Raw genomic sequence first — 20064 nt, forward strand, 5'->3', positions numbered from 1 at the left:
AACGTGAGGGTCGCCGCCGTCACGCTGTTCGGCCGCTACTGAAAACTCACTTTTTACTTCACGCCTTCATCTCTGGCAGTAGCGTATCGAGACGAACGGTTCTGCTTTATTGGATCCTTACTTCTATTGCGGAAAACTCATTGTCGTTGAGTATTTTCGCACGCACAGAGACAATCATCACTTCAAGCAAACGCACGACGATGACGACGGCCACGGACAAGACGGTGGCAGCGCGAGGGTCGCGCACAACGTTAGCTCCGCCGCCACAGCCGCTGGTTCTGTTGCCTGTGAACAGCTGAGCGATACCTATTCAGGAGTTCAGCAAGCATTGTGTTGCTGATAGCATCGGCGATGCCTCGCGGCCTCGCCTCCGAAGCCAGTGGCGGTTTTAGCGGTTACGAAGATGGGATGACGAACCCAGTTAGTTTGTGCGCAACGTCTGCCCGTCCGTCCAAGTGCCCTGGACGGATACTGGTGAAGTAAACTGGGCTCAAGTGGTGGGTTTTTCGCGGTCGCGCCGATTTCAACATAGAACGAAGACGCAGAAGAGATGTGGATGAACGGAATGAGAACTCTTCAACGAAAGGAACAACAACAAGCATCGAACGACGAGTAAAGCTCGCCGACGGTCAGCAGTAACGGAGTCCGACACCGATTTGGCTGATGATTCAATTGTTCAGGACGCATCGAGCAAACTAGATATTTAGCTGATAAATTTAGCTACTGTCTGTCACCAATGAACCGTTGATGGAGCGAGATTTAAGAGAGTCTGGGCCACTAAAACAAACCGTCTGTAACATGAGTGCCCAGGAAAATTTCGAATACGTTGCCTTTTATAGCTTCTCGATATACTCATTCGAAATAGATAAGCAAGCACAAATTTACAATGGCGGTTCCGTGATGCTACTTACTTAGCAAATACAAATAGGGCTGCTTATATCAATATCTGCTTAAAAGTTCCGGTTTGTTCACAATGAATAATGCACAATGAGTGTACGGAAATGTTCCGTCATTTCGATAGCGATGAAACCGGATCGAATCAAGAAGAGCCAACCTAACATCGCTGAAGATGGATGATGTTTCTCGGTACAGGTTGGTGGCGCAGCGAACCTCTACGGCCCATCAATATCTCGAGAAAGGAAAGGGTAATTGAAGAATAGAAGAACGCTAAATCGTCGTGGCTCAAGTAAAGTAGCCTCTACCCTGATCCTATAGCTAGTATCATTGCACTTCAAGTTAATCCGAACTACAGCCCCACAGGTCACGCACCTCACCATGTACCGAAACTTACAACAGGTGAATGAGACAAAAATCAGCCGCTACAATGACGAAAAATCGTAAATAACGGTCAAATAGAACCTTATGCCTCAAACCATTTTCGAAACCAAACTTATTTGATCTTTACATTCTAAAAATCATGTATGATAGAATCATACATGACGTACCAAAAGATACTTTTAAGTTTATGCCCATAATTGTCTGTACGTTAAGCTCTAGACAGTGTGCCAAAGCTGTCCAACGCTGCTTAGATTTATTGCTCTACCAGGACGCCAATAAGCTATTTCAGTAAGGGACCAACACGAGCAATACGCGCATGCGAAAATGTCACGACCGTCAAATTCGGTAGAACGCTCGTTGAAGTCCTTAAAACCTTTGCAAGAACACCTCGGCATTGATGCGGAATTTGGGTTGGGCTAAAAAAACGCAGTTCTCCTAAGGCTATTCCTATATTCTAGAAACTTAGTCTTGTAAAGTGCAATTCTTGCAGTTCAAAGTATATATATATATATATATATATATAGAATCGACTGACGTTGTTTATGCTACGAAGGCGTTCTGAGGCGGATGATGAGAGAAAATGGTAAGTTATCTCGAATTATTTAGTCGATTTACGAAGAAGAGGGTTACTCTGTTCTTATGTATATTACACTGCGAAAATAGGTTAAACGCTAGGTGTGAAGTAGTCAATCAACACTTAGATAAAAATGAAAAGTTCTGAAAGAAACCTATACTATGCAAAATATATGTATAACGACGTTGATACGTTAGTCAGTGGCTGTTTACTGTGAGAAAAATGAAATAAAGCTAAATTCCAAGGCTAATGTTTGGTAATGCGAATTGGTATGTTCCTGTTAACCTGCACAATACGTCAAAGAAAACATTCATCCGTTGAAAACTAGGCTAAAAAATGCTTGAAACAAATTTGAATTGGGTAAATTTTTTAAGTAAGCTTTTTTGAGAAGGAACTTTTAATCCTAGATGGTCGCTGGCTTGTCTGCAAATGAGTACCGCGGATAGCTTAACGGAAAACGATTAAATTTTCTGGGAAATTAAATCGTTAAAACCCGTTGATATTGCGACTGTACTGAAAAAGCTCTTACATTGCTTTTCATAAAATTGTAATTTTTAAATTTATTGAGTAAAGATAGATGCCTTACAGCTTTAGGCCCGTGCGCATCTCAAGAAGATTTATTCTAAAGAAAATTACATCACTCATTGATTTGTAGTGGCCATCGGTCCTTCTTTTAGCAATTGGCTACAATTTGATTCTCGATACAATGGATTGATATAGCAGTAATAATCATTTATCATGTATCAAACGGCTTTGAAAAATACAATTGTGATTATTAATTAAAATATACGAGACCTGTTTGTTAATGATGTGAACTAGAGATCAGTTAGAGATTGTCCTTACAGGACAGGCCATGCTTTCTAGAAGTGAAGTCATTTAAAAAAAAAAAAAAAAAAATGCCTGGCGCACTTTCTAGAGTCCTAATGGGGTCTAATGGAATACTGCATTGAGTAAACCGAGTAGATTAATCGGCAGGGACGGATAATGACAAAAAAGATAAACGAACGAATAAATGGCTTAGATACGATTGTTCATCACAAGGTAATCGTAAAATAAAGAGTGGAGGTAACAAAGTGATAGCAGAGAACCCCTATTTGTACAGAAAACAAAGAGATTTTCTTTGTCGTATGCTACTTAGGTGCAAATGGCTCACTGGATAAAAAATACAGTCACAAAAGTGCAAATATATATATCTAAGACATATTTACCCATGTAATTTATTGTTTACTAACTACTAATGTAATAAAACTTTTGTTGTTCTTGATTGTCCTGTAAACGCACAACGATCGATAAATATTTGCTGGGTAAAAATGCTCATACAGCAGCCCCAGCTGGTGCTATTTCTTCACCCATATAACGGTTTTTCCCATTATTAAGCAATAGCCAGTCATACTTGTGACTTGACACCAAGCAACCACGCGGTAAGGGTTTCAATAAGACCTGTTTACAATTTTCAAAAGTAAGTTCAGGACAAACTTGAAGCTTGAAATAGTTTTCAAAATGTCGAAACGCGTTTAATGGTTGTGTAAATCTAGCGGAAATAAATTTACCGTTTGCATAACCAATGTGTGAACTTCAAACAACATACTTGCTTTCCCAAAAAAGAAATTAAAATATATATATATTGCTTTTTGTCTTGCCAGAAGAGGAGCTGCCAAATGAGGTTATACTGAACATTGACGGCGAATACGGTTCGAAGTATCGGTGGGGTACGTAGCAGAAAAAATAAAATAGTGGAAAAAATGCTTAAGGGCCTTTTTTACCTAAACATTGGGGATTTTCCGATCCATTGATCAAGAAAAACGTGTGTGAAAAAATCTCAAAAACGGTGCTACTTAGAAAATATTAATTATTCTAATGGAATAAATAGAAATTAGAAGAGAAGTAGAGATTGATTAAGGTATCTAATGAGATTACTGGCAAATAAATAAGTCGTGGATATAAAAACAAAATACACAGCATTGTTTAACGAAAGATGAGAAACACCGAATTTGTATATCTGCAATTGCTCGTACGAAGTGCAGATACGCACTCGAAAGCACAGAATAACGAGAAATCCGCGAAAGAAATACCTCTCAGTGCTATCAAGAATGAAATTGATCCAATTATTGTAAATCTAGGGCTGCAGCCTGGGTTCAACCGCAACGCACTATTTAGATGAACGCCTAGTTGATAAAAAAAAAAAGGTCCTTATAGGATCAGTGTGCATAGATGCATTTCGCTAAGGCTCAATAGATCACGGATACTTTTAAGCTGAATGAGTGAATTATGAAGGAATGTCAAGTCCACCATAGACTTGAGACAAATATTGAGCTAAAATAGTCGAAATGTGGTCGAGTTAACATACACCGGGCTCGTAAAAGATTCATAGAGGCCAAACTAGTGAAAATGATGAATTCTAAAAATTGTGGGCTAAGTTTCTGTCGTCTGCTTTAGCATCACTATATCGAAAAGACGTTTTATTTGTCTGTCGTTCTAATTAATCTGTCTAATGAGACATGAAGCAGTCGAAACGCTTAAAGTAGGTGAGTTCATTTGTAGTATAAGGTAAGTACATATGTCGTCAAATATAAGAGGAGGATAATGTATAAACAGATCATTTACAACGAGTTGCGATGTACAAAAGGCTATTCAGAAATCGCCCCGAAACCAAGGTCTGAATAATGCCTAAAGCTCTGAGTAGAACAAATATGTTCTATTTTTAGCATGGCTTCGAAGCAATAACGAACATCAGCAGCACGAATAAGGTATTATCGAACAAATACAAAGAAAGTTCCTGATGGTAAAGAGGACCTCCGGGTAGCCTTGAACCGAAACTTAGTTGTGGTTAGTATTGAATTGAGCTTCGTTTTAACGTTGAAAACATAACATATCAAATGCTGCTTAAGTACGAATAATGAATCCGTGTTATTTGTTAACGTAAAGTCTGAATTAAATACATAAATAAATCAATAAATAGATATCGTCTGTCTAATGGGTTAGCAAAAAGCTAACAATTGTAGTGCAAAAAATGGTCATCAACCGATAAAATCGAGCCCACGACCTGAATGAGATTACCAGAGAAATTGAATCATGCGAAGGTCACAAAGTACATGCGCGTGGTAGAGACTAGCAGAATCCATCCATTCGTACCTTCTCAACAAACGACTTTCTGCAATGATACGATTAGCAAAATACTCAGGGGTAATAGCTTGTAAGCGAAGAAGAAATTACGAAAATAAAAGGAATGTAAGATTGCGTCTTACCCTGAGCGACAGGAGGCATCGCCAGCCAGCCAACCAGCTAGCTAGCATAAAATGGGTAATGGACAACGGCTAATAAAACAAAGAACTTTAATTGATAATATGCAGATCAATCCAAAATAGTGCTCTGCACTTGACGTTTACTAGCGGCTTGGAAATAATCCGAATATGCAATTTTAGTAACTTAGGTGCCAAAGGTTTACACCAACGCAACCCTTCTATAACACTAACTTAGGCCCACTGGAACTTGATCGGGGGCAATTCCGAGCTAATACGTAAAGGTTGAGTCCTCTGTGGTGAATGCTACTTCCGAACATTTTAGGTACAGCTGAATCTCCCCGAATTATAAACAGTTAGAAAAAAAAAAGAAACAGTATAATCTACAATGAATATTTCAAGTTTTACGTTTTGTACTGCCGTTAACTGTTGTTTCAGAAAATATAGGCATGGTCATTTGAAATCCAATCCCTGAGCGTGCCCGTGCGGTTGAATTTGTCCAAGAAGTCCAAATTTAACCAAACGCGCTTCACTTAGAAAGAAATATATCTTTCCATAGTCTAGAATCGAATTTTGATAAATTTTTTTACTAAATTTATCACGGTGTATGGTGCCTCTCATCCAGTGATGGTATGCTAAGATGTGATAAAAGGGTGACGTATACACGAAGCAATTAGACAGACAAGTGAATAGAAAAAAAAAAGAAATGATGAATGGCGAGATGCACAAAGCGGTGCCTCTTGGCATAGTCGGTTGATTTGATTGAGACATGTTGATTGGTACGACCGCATGTGAAGTAATTTTTTTCCTGTTCTAATGAAAGTTCGAGTGCAATAGAAGTACGGCAACTGCACAAAGTTGACTGGATGACAGGCCGGCTTAGCGCAACAGGTCATGAGAGAAAATTTCCATGTAGAGTCGGTTAAAAGACGCTTCCTATGTTATAATATTAGCGACAGCAGCCGTTGCTTCCAATCACTGTCCCTTTATAGGTAATATTAATTTCCTGCGCTTTGTATCCGAAAGTCGTTGTTGGAAGCCCGAGAAGATTCATGGTGTATTTGTCTCATTTATCAAATACCACATGAAAAGCTCTATAGCGTTAACAGAACTTATGCTCTAAAGCAAACGTATACCAGATATGCCTACGAGTGTCAAATTTAAACAGGGCGGACGGGCTGCGTCTATTTAGTTCTTATAGACGTAATACTTACAAAAGCCAGCGCGCTATTCAGATAGTAGAAGCTACGTTAAAACATCCTTATCGGATGAATATTCCCCATCCAAAGCAATATTTATGTGTCCGACGATTCATAGAAAATCGTCATAATCGATAACAGAAGACGTGCATAGCGTTGCTGTTATCCATTGCATCGGAAATGTGAAAGCTCACCATAACGGCAGCGACCTGATTTGTTCAGCAGCCCCGAATGTTCAGAACCTCTCTTCTTCAAATGAAAAGCTTGCAGACGGCTCTTGGCAAGATGCTTTCCTTGCCCTTAATTCGATTTGATCAATCGTTTGCCTGCCAACAAACAGGCCTTCAAAAAAGAGGAATAGTAACAGGAGGACCGTTATATATCAGACAGAAGTTTGCCGGTACGCGATGCTGCCGGATGGGCAATTGCCAATCCCCAGCGGGCAGCTCTCAGGTAGGCATGACCACGTTAGTAAGATCACTTTCTTTGTATCGGGGCAGGTGACCCTTAAAATTACCGAAAATTTCTCTTGCAAGCGAAATAGATTTAAACAATGAATTAATCATAAATATCTAATTTTTATATCGATTATCTATGACAAAAGGTCCTGGATTTTTTTGTTTATTTAAAGCTACCAAGTTCGTTGATTAAAAATAATAGTTTACCTATTAATGAAGTAAGAAGACTTGCCTTAACTAAGCACTTTAACTGGCTGGGGTGATAACGTACGGCCTAAATACCACCACAACGTTAAAAATTAGCCGTAATATAAATAATTTATGGTACTACGGAATTCCGTAGATGTATTATGGTCATCTGTTAATGTATGAATCGTTTTATTTATACCTTTGGTGTCTAAAGAACAACGAAAATAAAAAGGACTTTTTATTTGAAAATCTATAATGTGTTGTAAATCCTATTCCTTCGTACTGAAAAAAAAATTAGAAAAAATAAATTCTGCTTAAAAAAGAATTACTTTGCCGCTTTCGTATCTCCGGTTAACTTTCGACTTTAAATACTAAACAAAAGAACTCCGCAACCTAAAGTAAATTAGGTATATATACAAAAATTATCAAAAGCTGGTTGTCGAAGTAGGCATGCGTTCGTTCGTTATCCTTAATGTTAGAAGAAAGCCAGTTTTTTCTAGAGCAAAACGGCAAGTTTGCCGTGACCAAAAATAGTTGGCTGTTTTTAAAACTATCTTTTGAGCGAAAATTAGATTATGGCTACGGTATTGCTGGTTTTCACTGGACTTCTAATGAATCCATATGAGATCGTTAGAGATCGGAACATATATATTTAATACAGTTTAGATTTGAAAGGCTCAAAAAGTTAATCCAAATGGTCCCAGAAGCCAATTTTGATTCATTTAAATCTTTTATATTCAGAGCAAAATATCAACTGCTAATTGATATAAGCTCTAACGGTTATTTTTTTTTTAAGATTCTTCGCTTTTTTCACCGTTTATACTGGAACGGTTGGCCCGCTATTAATCCAAATTTTAATTCTTGTATGTGCCTTATTCGTTATTTGGATGAGTTCACAGCTACCAATATCGCTGGACGCACGGCCACTGTTAAAAAGTAGATTATCAAAGAAGAAAGATCATGGAAATAATTGTAAAGTCTTACATTGGAGATGTAATTGCAGTAAATGTTGGTTATATTGAATAGATACAACTTGTAGAAACTACACGTTTAACACATGCGGAAGATAACCTAAAAGTACCAGTTTCTCTTTTGTTTCTATACAATCTTAGGAGCAACATTAAAAAGGTCCGGGTGTAAGTATATATATATTGAACATACGCTTATCACCGCGTGAATATTAGTGGCAAGGAATCGAACAATTTAAGGAGGCAGCTCTTCAGGCGATTCTGGCGAATTTGCAAATTAAACAGTTGCGACAATTTACTGTGATCAATAACAAAAAACAGTACATCTTGGTTTGTGAGGTTCTTTATGAGGTCTTCTTTCTGTACCTGTACTGACGTAAAAAATCATACTCGAACCGCAAACAAGCACAACACTCTAGGGCTATACTATGACTTTTGCTTGTGTTATGCTAACTCTGGTCACACCGACTTTCAGCGACAACAGATTGACCTGAGCACCATTAAGGAGTGTCGATGTTTACCAGTATTACAACATTCCCGTACTATCTGTAGGAACGAACCGCGCTCAAACAGTCCGACAAAGATCCTATTAAACGAAGAAAATGATCTATTAACTACTGCTGAAGTAGGGTCGCCTAGACGTCGACTATTGGATAACATTTCGTTTGTCTAATCGTATCACGTTCTTCTTTTGGCTATTGGCAAGATTACACCCGTAATAACAATTTGGCTGTACGCTACTCCAAGCGTGGACTGCAGATGTAAATGGCAGTAAGGTTTAGTATCAATTGGCCACTGTCAGAAAGAGTTAGACAGCTAAAAAAGGAAACAGATGCTGTTACAGAAGAAAGAAAGTATATACGACATAAGCTTGTATGCCACGAGCCACATAAGCGATACCTTCCCTAAATTTTCTGGACGCTTTGCAGAAGAGGCATCAACCATCGTGGAGAATACGATCCGATAGGATTTGAGTCGTTCGTACATGTATGTACGTACGTACATTCATGCTGTTTTCTCATCCAGTTTGAATAGACAACAAGATAAGCTGGAGACTTTCCGGCCGGATAGGCCTGAGCCTGTCTCTGCCCAGATGTACGTATTGCTATTGTAGCAATTATGCAGGAAATATTCATCAAGTGCAATCCAAATGCACTAGTTATCCTAACGCAAAAACAAACTGCTCAACTAATGCATTTATTCTATGAGAAAAAATACCAAATCGACTTGGACCTTTTTATACGGAAGCCTTTACATATCTACCTTTGTCTACACTCGGGACCCAAAATAATGTACCCACGATACTTTATGGCATGGTAACTCTTTAGCTAATGCCTTACGGTGGTGTGTGCATTACAATAGCAGTTTGGCAATGCACCAATACCGGCGACATTATTATCGTCAGCTTCATGTAATCACGGACTAATTACCAACCCAGCACGCAATGTAAACATAGATGAAAATTAGGCGTTTTCTACCGACCCAGTTTCCTGACTGCAAAAGCTATACGGGACAACAACTATAATACCGATGGCATACTGTTTCTTTACTTTTTAGAAAGAACCTCCATGCAACAAGCAAGACGCAGCCATTTCTACCCGTCTCCACTTCTACAAGTACATCTACATCTGAATGCCTGTCTGTGGTGCTATCTTCCCGCCACCCGGTTACCAGCCGAGCCTTTGCTATTTCGATGCTGACTGTTAACGGAATTTTACAGAATCGATTAGTAAACACCCGTTAGTAGGCAGCAGTCACAGGGGGAGATGACACGCAGAGTGAGGTCGATAGAGGTGTTAGCGGAATTACCATTCCACCTGGCGTCTGGTGGGTATTCTTGATTCAACTTTGGTTTCTGCCAATAAATAAATAGATGGGATGGATTCTAGTGAGAAGTGAGTAGAACCGGTCACGGCATTTCCCTCTTCTTCGTATACTTCTGCGCCATTAAAATGCGGATTCGCAGACGTGGGAGATAGTGAGATACGAATGCACGATTTCTCTGAGACTGAGGCACGTATGGACCGGGAAAACGCGTTAGGGCGGGAAAGAAATCCTCTGGTACAACGCCTATTTTTTGCACAGGCGCGTTGCACCAGCAGACAACATTTACACAATGCAGTTTTATTTTTTTACTGGGACAATTGCTTTCACCAATCAATAGACTAAAGCAGACATAAAACACAGGGCTGTGACTCACGATTCAATAAGATAACGGTCTTGCTACTAGGATCATTATCGTAACCCAGGAAACACATGGTAGTTCAGCATCGATTTACGCTGCCACCAAAAATCGCAGCCGGAGTTCCTCCGATCTTACCCAATCATCCAGAGTTCTCGGATTAAGTCAAGCACTTACTTATAAATCAGTAACGCTTTTAAATAGTAGTTATTAAAATACCCCTTAATTTATTGCAGGCAAACTATAAGCCCACTGGCAACGATGACCCCAAAAAACATCAGAACCGTGTGCATTTTTGCTTTAGTAGGCGCATGTAAAAATTTTCTAATTGGCTTGTAATAAATAGATTCCAAATGTACTCATCCAGATTGTAGTGGGACGATAGTATCTTAGAGCAAATCTGGAATTAAAAAAGTACAGAACGGTTTAGCGGCTAGTCTGTCTTTGGATGGAAGTGAAGCACCAGTGGTGACACCCCATAAACACATATTTTTTTTAGACAGTATAAAAAATAATATGTTCTCCGTTAGTTTGTGGGAGATCGTTGTCAGCTGTTCCTGTGCATCATAAGTGTTAACCATCTATATTTTCGCTGGTAATCTCCACCTATAAAGCCAGAAATTTTTTTATCTGATGGATCTGATGTCGATGTGAGGCTAAGCCGACGCACGCGAGTTTAAAACAATTTCTTAAATGGACACTAGGATGAGCTAGGTATGAAATGGAAAAGGTGTACTTTGGTTCAATCCTAATATGAGATCTCTTCTCTCAAGTACGCATAAAACGATATTAAGCTCGACCCTGTCTATACCACTAGGGTATTTAATGAGTTTATAGAGTATGTTTTACAAAATTATTTGGTGTGCTGCTCTTATCACTGCTAAAAGGGTCATCCTTCCGAAGAATAGGCACAAGAAGCCTACTATATAAAGCTAAGGTTTCCCTTCGTTTCAGGCTTTGAATGCCACCATGAATTAGCTCGAATTTTATGTCTTTACCAAGTATTCATGTATGGAAAGCTAGTATTTAAGCAGATAAAAACTGAGAAACGGTAATTTTGTAAAGGCTCTCTTTTTGTAAATGTTGCATATTACTAAAATGATGATAAATCAACGAGTTGAGATGAGGCCGTTTTAGTACAGAGGATAACACATGCCTAAAACATACAGCAAAACGGCTTACCGTTTGAGAAAAATTAGCTAGATATTGAAAAATAACTTCTCGAAGGAAGACGGATCAAGGGCAGTAACATCGTAGAAGTCCTTACAAAGACGATCCTCAAGGATTACATGCAAGTATAGCTTTAGGTAAACGTTTGGATACGGTAAAACGAAACGTAAAGCTGGCTTCAGCTTTGCTAATTTTGGATCAAAGCCTGACACGCGGATTGACTACAAAACAAAATATTAGCCCATTGCAGAAACACTTGACCCTTTTTTAGACAGATATCGATGTTGTCCCCACAAGCCTAATTCATCACGACCTATTTCTGCCAGCATAGTGGCTCGCACCGCTGCCCACGAACGACAAAAACCAACTAGGAAAGGAGCAGGAAACTAACTTAAAGGATTTCGTCTCGTCCTTTGCGTAATTTGTGCCGCCTCATTTCTATAAGCCATTTTGTCATAGATACAAAGACAAAAACAACAAACTGTTATACTGGTTTTTACTGAGTTTCAAAGTTCCGGTGCTCAAAGCGAAGTCTGGTATAATTGCGACAAACATGCTGTGCGCGCTGCCAGGCCAATGAAGACATGCACACCTGCATACTCACGAATAAAAAAAAATTGGCATTTTCGAATTACTGCCGTGTTCTTCTTCTAATTATTATTTTCCTTTTGATTTAACTTTTATTATCACAGCCTATTTCTTTAATCCTATCAACTGGCTCTCGGAGAGCGCTTCCTAGCTAGGCTACACATGATTAAAAAAACACAATTTTATAAATAACGTCATTAGTAAACGATTTCCCATGAATGTTTATTATTTTTTTATCTGTTATTTTTTGTTTTATTATTTTTGTCAATTTATTAGAAGATTTGTGCTAAAATCGAGGTCATAATATTTAATTCGCATGGTAGACCGCCATCAATAGAAGTCCCTATAAAGGTAAAGTGCAAAAACCTTAAGGCACAGACCGCTTCAAAGGAAGAAAAAAAGATACCGTAGGTATCTCAGAAATCTCAGAAAGCATCAGAAATCTCAGTGGCTTATTAATGAGATTAAAAAAAATTACTTATTTTGAGGTCTTCTGTTCTGCAATATTATTGATTATAGTTTCGATTTGTACGTGGCCTAGGACAATGCTTAACGTCAGTGCAGAATATGGAAGTCGATAGATTTAATCTGTCCCATGAGGAACACTGCATAAAAATGGAAACGTTTTATTGTAAACTCTACTGTAATAGCATGCGAGGAAGAGGCTGCCAATCAGCACATTGAAGTATCCTTAAGGTTAAGCAATGTGTGCCGGTTTTGGTGATGGCAAAGATACGACTAGGAAGAATCTGTATCTGAGAAGCGAAATAATTCTGATCTTGGAGCGATCTGAAATTGCAAATCCGAAGCTCGACTAATGCTGGTCATGATTGTTGTTGAGCGTAAGAATCAGAGGATTTCATCTAGAATTTTCTTTCTCATTAATCGACGCACAGCTACTGTAAGTTACGTTACGAAAGAGGCATCAATTGCGTACCAATATATATCATAGATTTACTCTTTGTTGCAGTTATACTACATGAGATGGCATTGCATCGTAGATCAGCTAAATCCGAACTCGCTCTCAGACATATTATATCTACTGAATATATTATAATATTTGTTAGAAAAAACAAAATCACTGTTTTAGACCATTTTGTATGTGATTATTTTAGGATTAGGGCAAAGGCTTTTGTAATTCTAGTGAATCACAATATAATGATCTTTTTCCACAGGTTCATAAAGCCAAGAATAATAAAATTTTAATTCGTCAGAGTTAGCGAAGCAGATTAGCATATGTGTCTACATTACAATGATTAATTAAGACACAGAGGAAAATGATGCCAGTTCAAACCATATGTGATTTCAAGCTCTGCAGATCTTCTCAACAAACAGTAAGAGTAAGGTCCCAATGATTAAACCAATCATGTGTAATTTAGGTACAAACCAAATAGGCCGATACAAAAGTCAAAAACGTACGTAAGTTGTACAAAAGTCGTACGTGAGAGCAACGAATTCGAAAAGCCACGAAAATTAAATGAAACAATGTAACAGAAATCACTCGTCCAAGAACCAATCGTCCATTACTTGTGTCTACAGAAAACAAAGCTGGCTAAAAATTGTTCAATGCTGAAGCGTGACAGTCTACTATGGTCGCCGATTATGAGAGGTTATCAACTGATAATAATAACAATTAAAACAATCTACTCGGCAGCAATTGTATTAATCTCTCAGTAAATTGACCTAAGTACATCATCTACTGAAATGGCCGAGGGCACTTTATTGGATTCTGACGGACACTTCATTTAGATCGGCAATAAAACACCGGAAAAATAAAATGTGCCCAGATTATTCGGCAGTAAACCTTCAGTGGGGAAAATCCCTGTTTTTATTGGCACGTAATAATAACGACATTCGAGTTGAAAACAGTTATGTAAATGGGCATACCTATTTGTTAGGAAACATCTCTATTATACCTACCCTGTACCTACCCATAGTAAAAATTAACGTACTGCGCTATCTACGCCTTGCGCATACATATACCTACTATACATATTAACACATGAGTGTATGTAAAAGTATACATATATAATCCGGTCGACTTTAAAACTGTATAACTTTTAAATAAGTTAGGCTAAAATGATAATTTTTGAATATGTGCCAGAGGTACTCCTTTAATTTTTATACACTTGACTCAGCACTTTGACAATCTTTAGACAACCATATATCTATGTATATGTAATTTATTCTATCTATGACTTTCTAGTGTAGACTGATATTAGGATATTGTTGCCGACTAGTTGGCCTTTTCAGGGCATGGGCAGCAAGTTGTGAGATTAAGCGGGTTAAAGCCAACGTTGAATACTATGCTCAATTCAGGATGCAATTAAGGCATCGCTGTGAGGTTTGCTTTTGTAGTCAAGTAGGTAGACTGCCTTACCAAAAATCCATGGGTCTTTTAACGGATCGTGTACAGCGGGTTACATTTATTATTTCATATTAGGCGAACGTTTCATAGTAGCAAATGCCCCTGACGTCCGTTGCGAATACTACCATCACCCAACGTCCGAGCCTACTCGATACTACTACCGCATTTTATCTTTCTCCAGGGCAACACTGTTTGCTGAACTGATCTGTTTCGGCCGCCGATAGATAGCGACCACATCGTTCAGGTGAATTTTCGTTGATTGAAGTTCCGCTAATCGGACATGGAATACACCGCATGATTTTAAAATTTCTAGAAATTCCCCGTTTGTTATTCAAGTTCCGCATTGTCGGTATTTAGGTTAAAATTTTGTAACATATGTGGAATACCAGTCATGGCTGACTAAGCTCTGCTTTCGTAAAAAGCTTTTTGGATTATCCTCCGGTCCTGATATCTAGTCTTCAATATTCCAGTCTCCAATCTTGAAACGTCTGTACTATTCACGTACCGTGTTTTCGCCTTAGACCTCCTTACCTAATATCTTTATCGATCTTCAATGAATTTCCGTAGCGCTATGACCTTCGAGGAACGAAAACCTGATGATTGACTGCCAAAACTGTAAGACGTTTTTACTTAAACATAGTAAACGTAAGTAGTTTTCATTCATAAGTTTCTATAAGATTAAAGTATTTACCGACCCAACTTCGTTTGTCAACGATGCGTAACTTAAAAGCTTTTTAATTTCAAAATCTGCGGATTCGCTTCTAGAAGCCTAATAATAATGATGATAATATTAATAATAATCAAGGTCACTGGAGCAAGACAAAGGCATGTCTAGAGAAACCAGTGCAGGGGGAAATCATAGTTAAAATTCTAATTTTAGCCCGCGAGTTTCGTGCGACCTATTTGTTTGTTGGTCAGCCACGAGCTGGTGCAGTGTTAATAATAATACCTTGCCGCTTTCGTTATTTGAAAGGCTCCCACATTGCCACAGTCGTTAAAGCAGTGGCGTCTTGCGACATTTCTCGTCAGACGTCATCCTCATCATCATCATCATCGACGGCGACAACAACAACAACGACAGTAACGTCTCTAGCGCGCAGCAGCAAGGATTGCGATGTAAAACAACTGCTATATGTATCACTGATGATGATGAGACAGTAGGAGAATGCGTAAAGGAGTGAGCGCAACGGCACGCATGCGAAAGAGAGATAAAAAAAAAAATAAGATATCTGGGTGAACTAAGCGTCAGCCATTCGTACGCAGATGTGCATGGACGTGGTCCTGCTGCATATCGCGAGTCGCGACACGTCCTGTGTTCTAGTCAGTTCAACTGGCGTCCAACTGCCAGCAGTGTCTCCGAATCATTCGTCGATTTCTGCTTGTATTTGTCACAACGTTATCGGAATCGAACTTGTTGTCATCATCCAGGCGGACGAAGCAGGCTGAAAGGTGTGCTATCGAGCGAGGCGGCAATCACGATTATAGCGACGATAATTTGGCATTTCGGCGACAACCGATCAAAGTCGTCATTAATTCATCAATCAGCTATTATCTATCAAAATGTACGGACGACACACAGTAGCGGCAGCAGAGGACCGCTTTATTGCGCCAGCAGACGCGACACAGAAGGAACAGAAATAGCAGCAGCAGCAGCAGCAACCAAAAAGTGAACACCAAAATGTTGTAGAAGGCAAAGCGAAAAGAAGCGAAATAGCCACAAGTCAGATAAGGGTTGGCTACACACTCTCAGAGCTCTGATGCTCTGAAGACGTCTGTAGATGCTGAAGCGGCTCTTCCTGATCTCTTTTACTGTCATCATCATTATGATGAGGAGGACACAGGCAGGCAGGCAAAACCAGCGGTGATGGCGAAGATGACCTGTCCAAAAAGGAACCAAAAAGGGACCAAAAAGCCACCGCGTCGCCACGAACTTAACCAACCGGTGGCAGCAGCGATTGCAGCACAGACGTTTATTGCAACTGGTACAACAGATATGGACTATGAAAAAACAAACATTAAACGCTACGGATCGATCGGCCCAATAGCAACTAAATCGTAGGGTCTTTAGTGGTCCTTCAGCCCTAGCGGTGTGCCTGATGTTAATGCCTACCCGGATACCGTCGCCACGACGGTGATACTCTGCCAACGATACACTAAGGTGGAAAAAGTGGAGACATTGATCTATCGGCTAGTAGATGGATAAATCCGTCGATAATGATGATCAGCAAATTGATTATGATGATGCTGATGGCGCGCGTCCAGGAACAATTCAACGGGACCGAAACTAACTAAACTGAAAGGGCCCCGAATGACAGAGATGCACACGGACGTATTGCTCTGGGACTTCACTGCTACCAGACACTCTCGTCCAGTAGCAGTCGGTTTTTTGCTTCGTATTTTAATTCGACAGATAAGTCGGTAAATGGATGGAGGGACGCAGGCAAATACGATATTCGCCCTAGACTTATATGATACACGCGCGTGTTTTCGTACTGGTTCGGGGCGTATCACTACTACTCCGGTATGGATTTATCTGTCGGCACTATGAATATATTTTTTTGTCAGAATAGATAAAAAAAAAAAGGCGGCATAAAGAAATGCGAAAAGATTGTGGATAAGCATGAAGTTAGCATGGATCCGCGGGCATACTATCAGAGAGCTAACAGGGGCTAATTCATTTGATGAAGCCACGATGAAATTATCCTTGAGTTCTCGAATTGATCGTTAGAATACTATAGAATAATTAGTGCCTCGGTTGGTGACAAGTTGTAACTTCCGGCATTATGGAACAGCGATTATGCTCTATTTGACACTTACTACCACTAAATTATCCAAATAAGAGAAAGAGCTCAAAAATTATTTTTTTTCGACACATAATAAGGCAATGCTTAAAGACATCACTATCTAGGTCGGCGCCGTTACTAGAATTTAAAAGTTCTTACAGTTTGAGGGATATAATTACGGTTCGCTAGAACAAGCACGAAGCTAATTGGATTTAGAATTAATAATGTGAACAGCGACAAACTTCACACATTAACTGCACATAAGTTCAGAATCTATGACATCTTGAATCATTTATCGATGGTTAACTATTTTTTTACGTACTTTTCTAAATACAGATCGTAACCGTTGCATCATCACATCAAGATACTATATGCAAAAAATAGAAGTTGTATCTTCCATGAAGGAATGCGCTGTTGGGCTAAAACTGGGTCAGCAGAAAATGAAAATACAGAATGAACGATTACGGATTCGTAGAGCTGATTCTGTTGAGGTTACGGTAAACAATCCGATGACGTTTTTCTTCTGTGGTGGGTTGTTAATATAATAGTAATTGTTAAAATACGGAGTGCTTTACATGTGTTATCAACACAAGGGAAGCATACGCTTTGTACGTATGTCATACTTGATAAGGCATAAACCACAGCGACGTTTTTTTCTTTCGTTCGAAGCTGTGGCAAATACTTTTGTAACATGGAAATAGTCGTCCAAGACAAAACCGATTCAAACGCCCTCAACTAAGGCAATTTCCATTAAAAGCAACAATTTTCTACCACACTTCTAAATTCATAGGCTTGTACCGAAAATATTGTCTTTGTAACAATACATTAATTTTGGTGCCTTTACACAGGCTGTAAGGAACGCTAAAAACGTTAAGATTCATTATACAGCCACGTTCCACTAACTCGCTATTGCTAAAGCTGTAAACAATACAAAGGAGGTAGCCATAGAAATTATCAAGCAAACGAATAAGGGGCCACACTTTGAAGCTATTGACTTGAGAAACAGATAAACATTGCATGCAAATCTATTAATAGTATTTCTGTGTTTCTCACTAAGCATATTCCGTTGACCTTAAAAATGATGCCCTTAGTGAAGGTCTTTAAGTAAGTCTTGACGCGAAACTCACGCATATTTGGCGGAAGACAAATAAAATGCACTTCAGTTTTTGTTTCAAAATCTACGTGATGTCATTATCAATATATATTACAAGACTGCCATTGTTAAACCTCATGCTCTCACATACAATGATAGGAGTCCATGTTAACTAAAATCAGTCCAGATATCTCCGATCAGAACGGTACATGGAATAATGCAGTAGCACATAGCCGCAAAAATCGATCCTTGACGCTCACCTATATCGGTAAGGAAAAATATCAATAGCTCTTAAAATACTATACCCAGAATTTACCCAGAATATAGGACTGAGGATTTCATTGCTTTATACCAGAATATTGTAATAACCAATTGTTCAGTTATAAAAAACGTTTGACACCCCTAAGTTGATGTGTTACTAGCGTTCCTGTGATAGGGCCCAAAAAAAATCGCCATTACAATGGATCGAAGACAGATATCATCAAAGTAAGGCTCATTTCGTACGCTATAGATGGACATTTTCTGAATGTTAAAATCGTGTGCTTTGTAGAGGGAAGACAAAAAGGAAAATTACTGATGCAGCAACGATATTTGCTTCAATCGCTTCGAATGGAGCCATCTGACGTACAGTCGTATGTTTACTGTTGCAATACTGACTCAGAGCATAAAGCCTTAGACTCTAAAGCTATGGAGGTCGCTCATTCAAATAGCTCTATACGATATTTGATTTCTCTTTTGTATACTACCTACAATACACGTAAAAGCAAACCATACATTTAGATAAATGACTTAATAGATAGAATTACAAACAGAATTATTGTTCGATTCATCAACAAGCATATTCTCTTGATATTTGCACCCGAAGAAAAATTCAGTGAATATTACTCACCAAACAAACACTGTTGCTGCTGCTGTTGCCAAAAACTTCGCCTATTGTGGCCCATTAACAGTTTTAAACACCCCTATAGCCGGCACCACCACTACTAAGAATGCTAAAACAAAGCGGAAAATACAATTTAGAAAAATTCAGCCTCGAATTATTTTTGAATAATCCACCAACGAAATGCGTATCACATGCAGCATCCTTCCCGATTCGCGGCTCCAATGGCTATCTGTATCGTAAACACTGATTGACCACATAAGCACTAGAGCGGACTCCGCTGGGTTGCTGGTGACAGTCAAAGACTGCGACAAGATACGTATTCGGAGAGTACCGTTCCTCAAAGCTGATTCCAACGTGTTAACTACTTTATTCGCCAGTTTTGATCGTTGACTCTTTTCCACTCAAGTTTAAAATGTAAAAAACATATATGCGTCGATAAATAAAAACGGTGTTTTCCCTATTTATTATAGCCAGCTTATTAATGGGTCCATATTACAACATCTATTATTCATCCATCGAGGATTAATATTTTTGGTTCAGGACTCATTCAGTCTGAAACATACAATTCTAAAGCATTATAACCATTTGTCATTCACAAAACACACGACCGCCTCGATCTGCTTACTTGTCACCTGTTCATTCACGTACTCGCAATTTTTTCAAACGTGTTTTTTCATTGTGACAGGACATGAGCACGCAGTGCGTTCAGTGTATTGCTTGGAATATAATAGATACAGTGCAAGATTGCACGTTTTTGCTTTGTAACATGCATGTTTAATGGTTACCGATGATTAATGAATATTAATTATTCATTAAACCTTTCGCTAATTGGACTGTTCATTTGGCATGGCAGTTGCAGTGTACAAATACCATTAGGTTGCAGTTACATCATGAGTATGAACACTGGTACCACAGCGATTAATACGTTTGGCTAGGTCCTCTAGCTCCTGTCCATTAGGCCTCGTACAGGCCAATAAAAACTGTGGCCCAGAGTTTATGTTATTGTGACAGGGGCAGTGAAAGAATTCGTAAAAAAAGAGCCTGTGTCCTTCGCCTATCATTTGAACGTCAGGATGTATACATGCGTAAACA

General features: G+C 39.0%; 1 protein-coding gene across 6 annotated transcripts in view; it reads right to left on the reverse strand.

Annotated features, from left to right (window-relative positions):
• Positions 1 to 19591, reverse strand: part of Np (serine protease notopleural) — a 29617-nt gene extending 10026 nt beyond the window's left edge. For 3 of the 6 annotated variants that reach the window (XR_015318107.1, XM_022813777.2, XM_086976326.1), the window contains exon 1: positions 18979 to 19591. The gene's annotated coding sequence lies outside the window, so the exon portion shown is untranslated. Of the gene's footprint in view, positions 1 to 18240; positions 18350 to 18978 lie in introns of all 6 variants that reach the window. The other 3 variants (XM_086976332.1, XM_086976328.1, XM_086976324.1) reach the window with 3 other exon arrangements.
• Between the last annotated feature and the right edge of the window lie 473 nt (positions 19592 to 20064).

Source organism: Varroa destructor, unplaced genomic scaffold (assembly GCF_002443255.2).
Source record: "Varroa destructor unplaced genomic scaffold, Vdes_3.0 BEIS01000001.1, whole genome shotgun sequence".
NCBI classification, from domain to species: Eukaryota; Metazoa; Arthropoda; class Arachnida; order Mesostigmata; family Varroidae; genus Varroa; species Varroa destructor.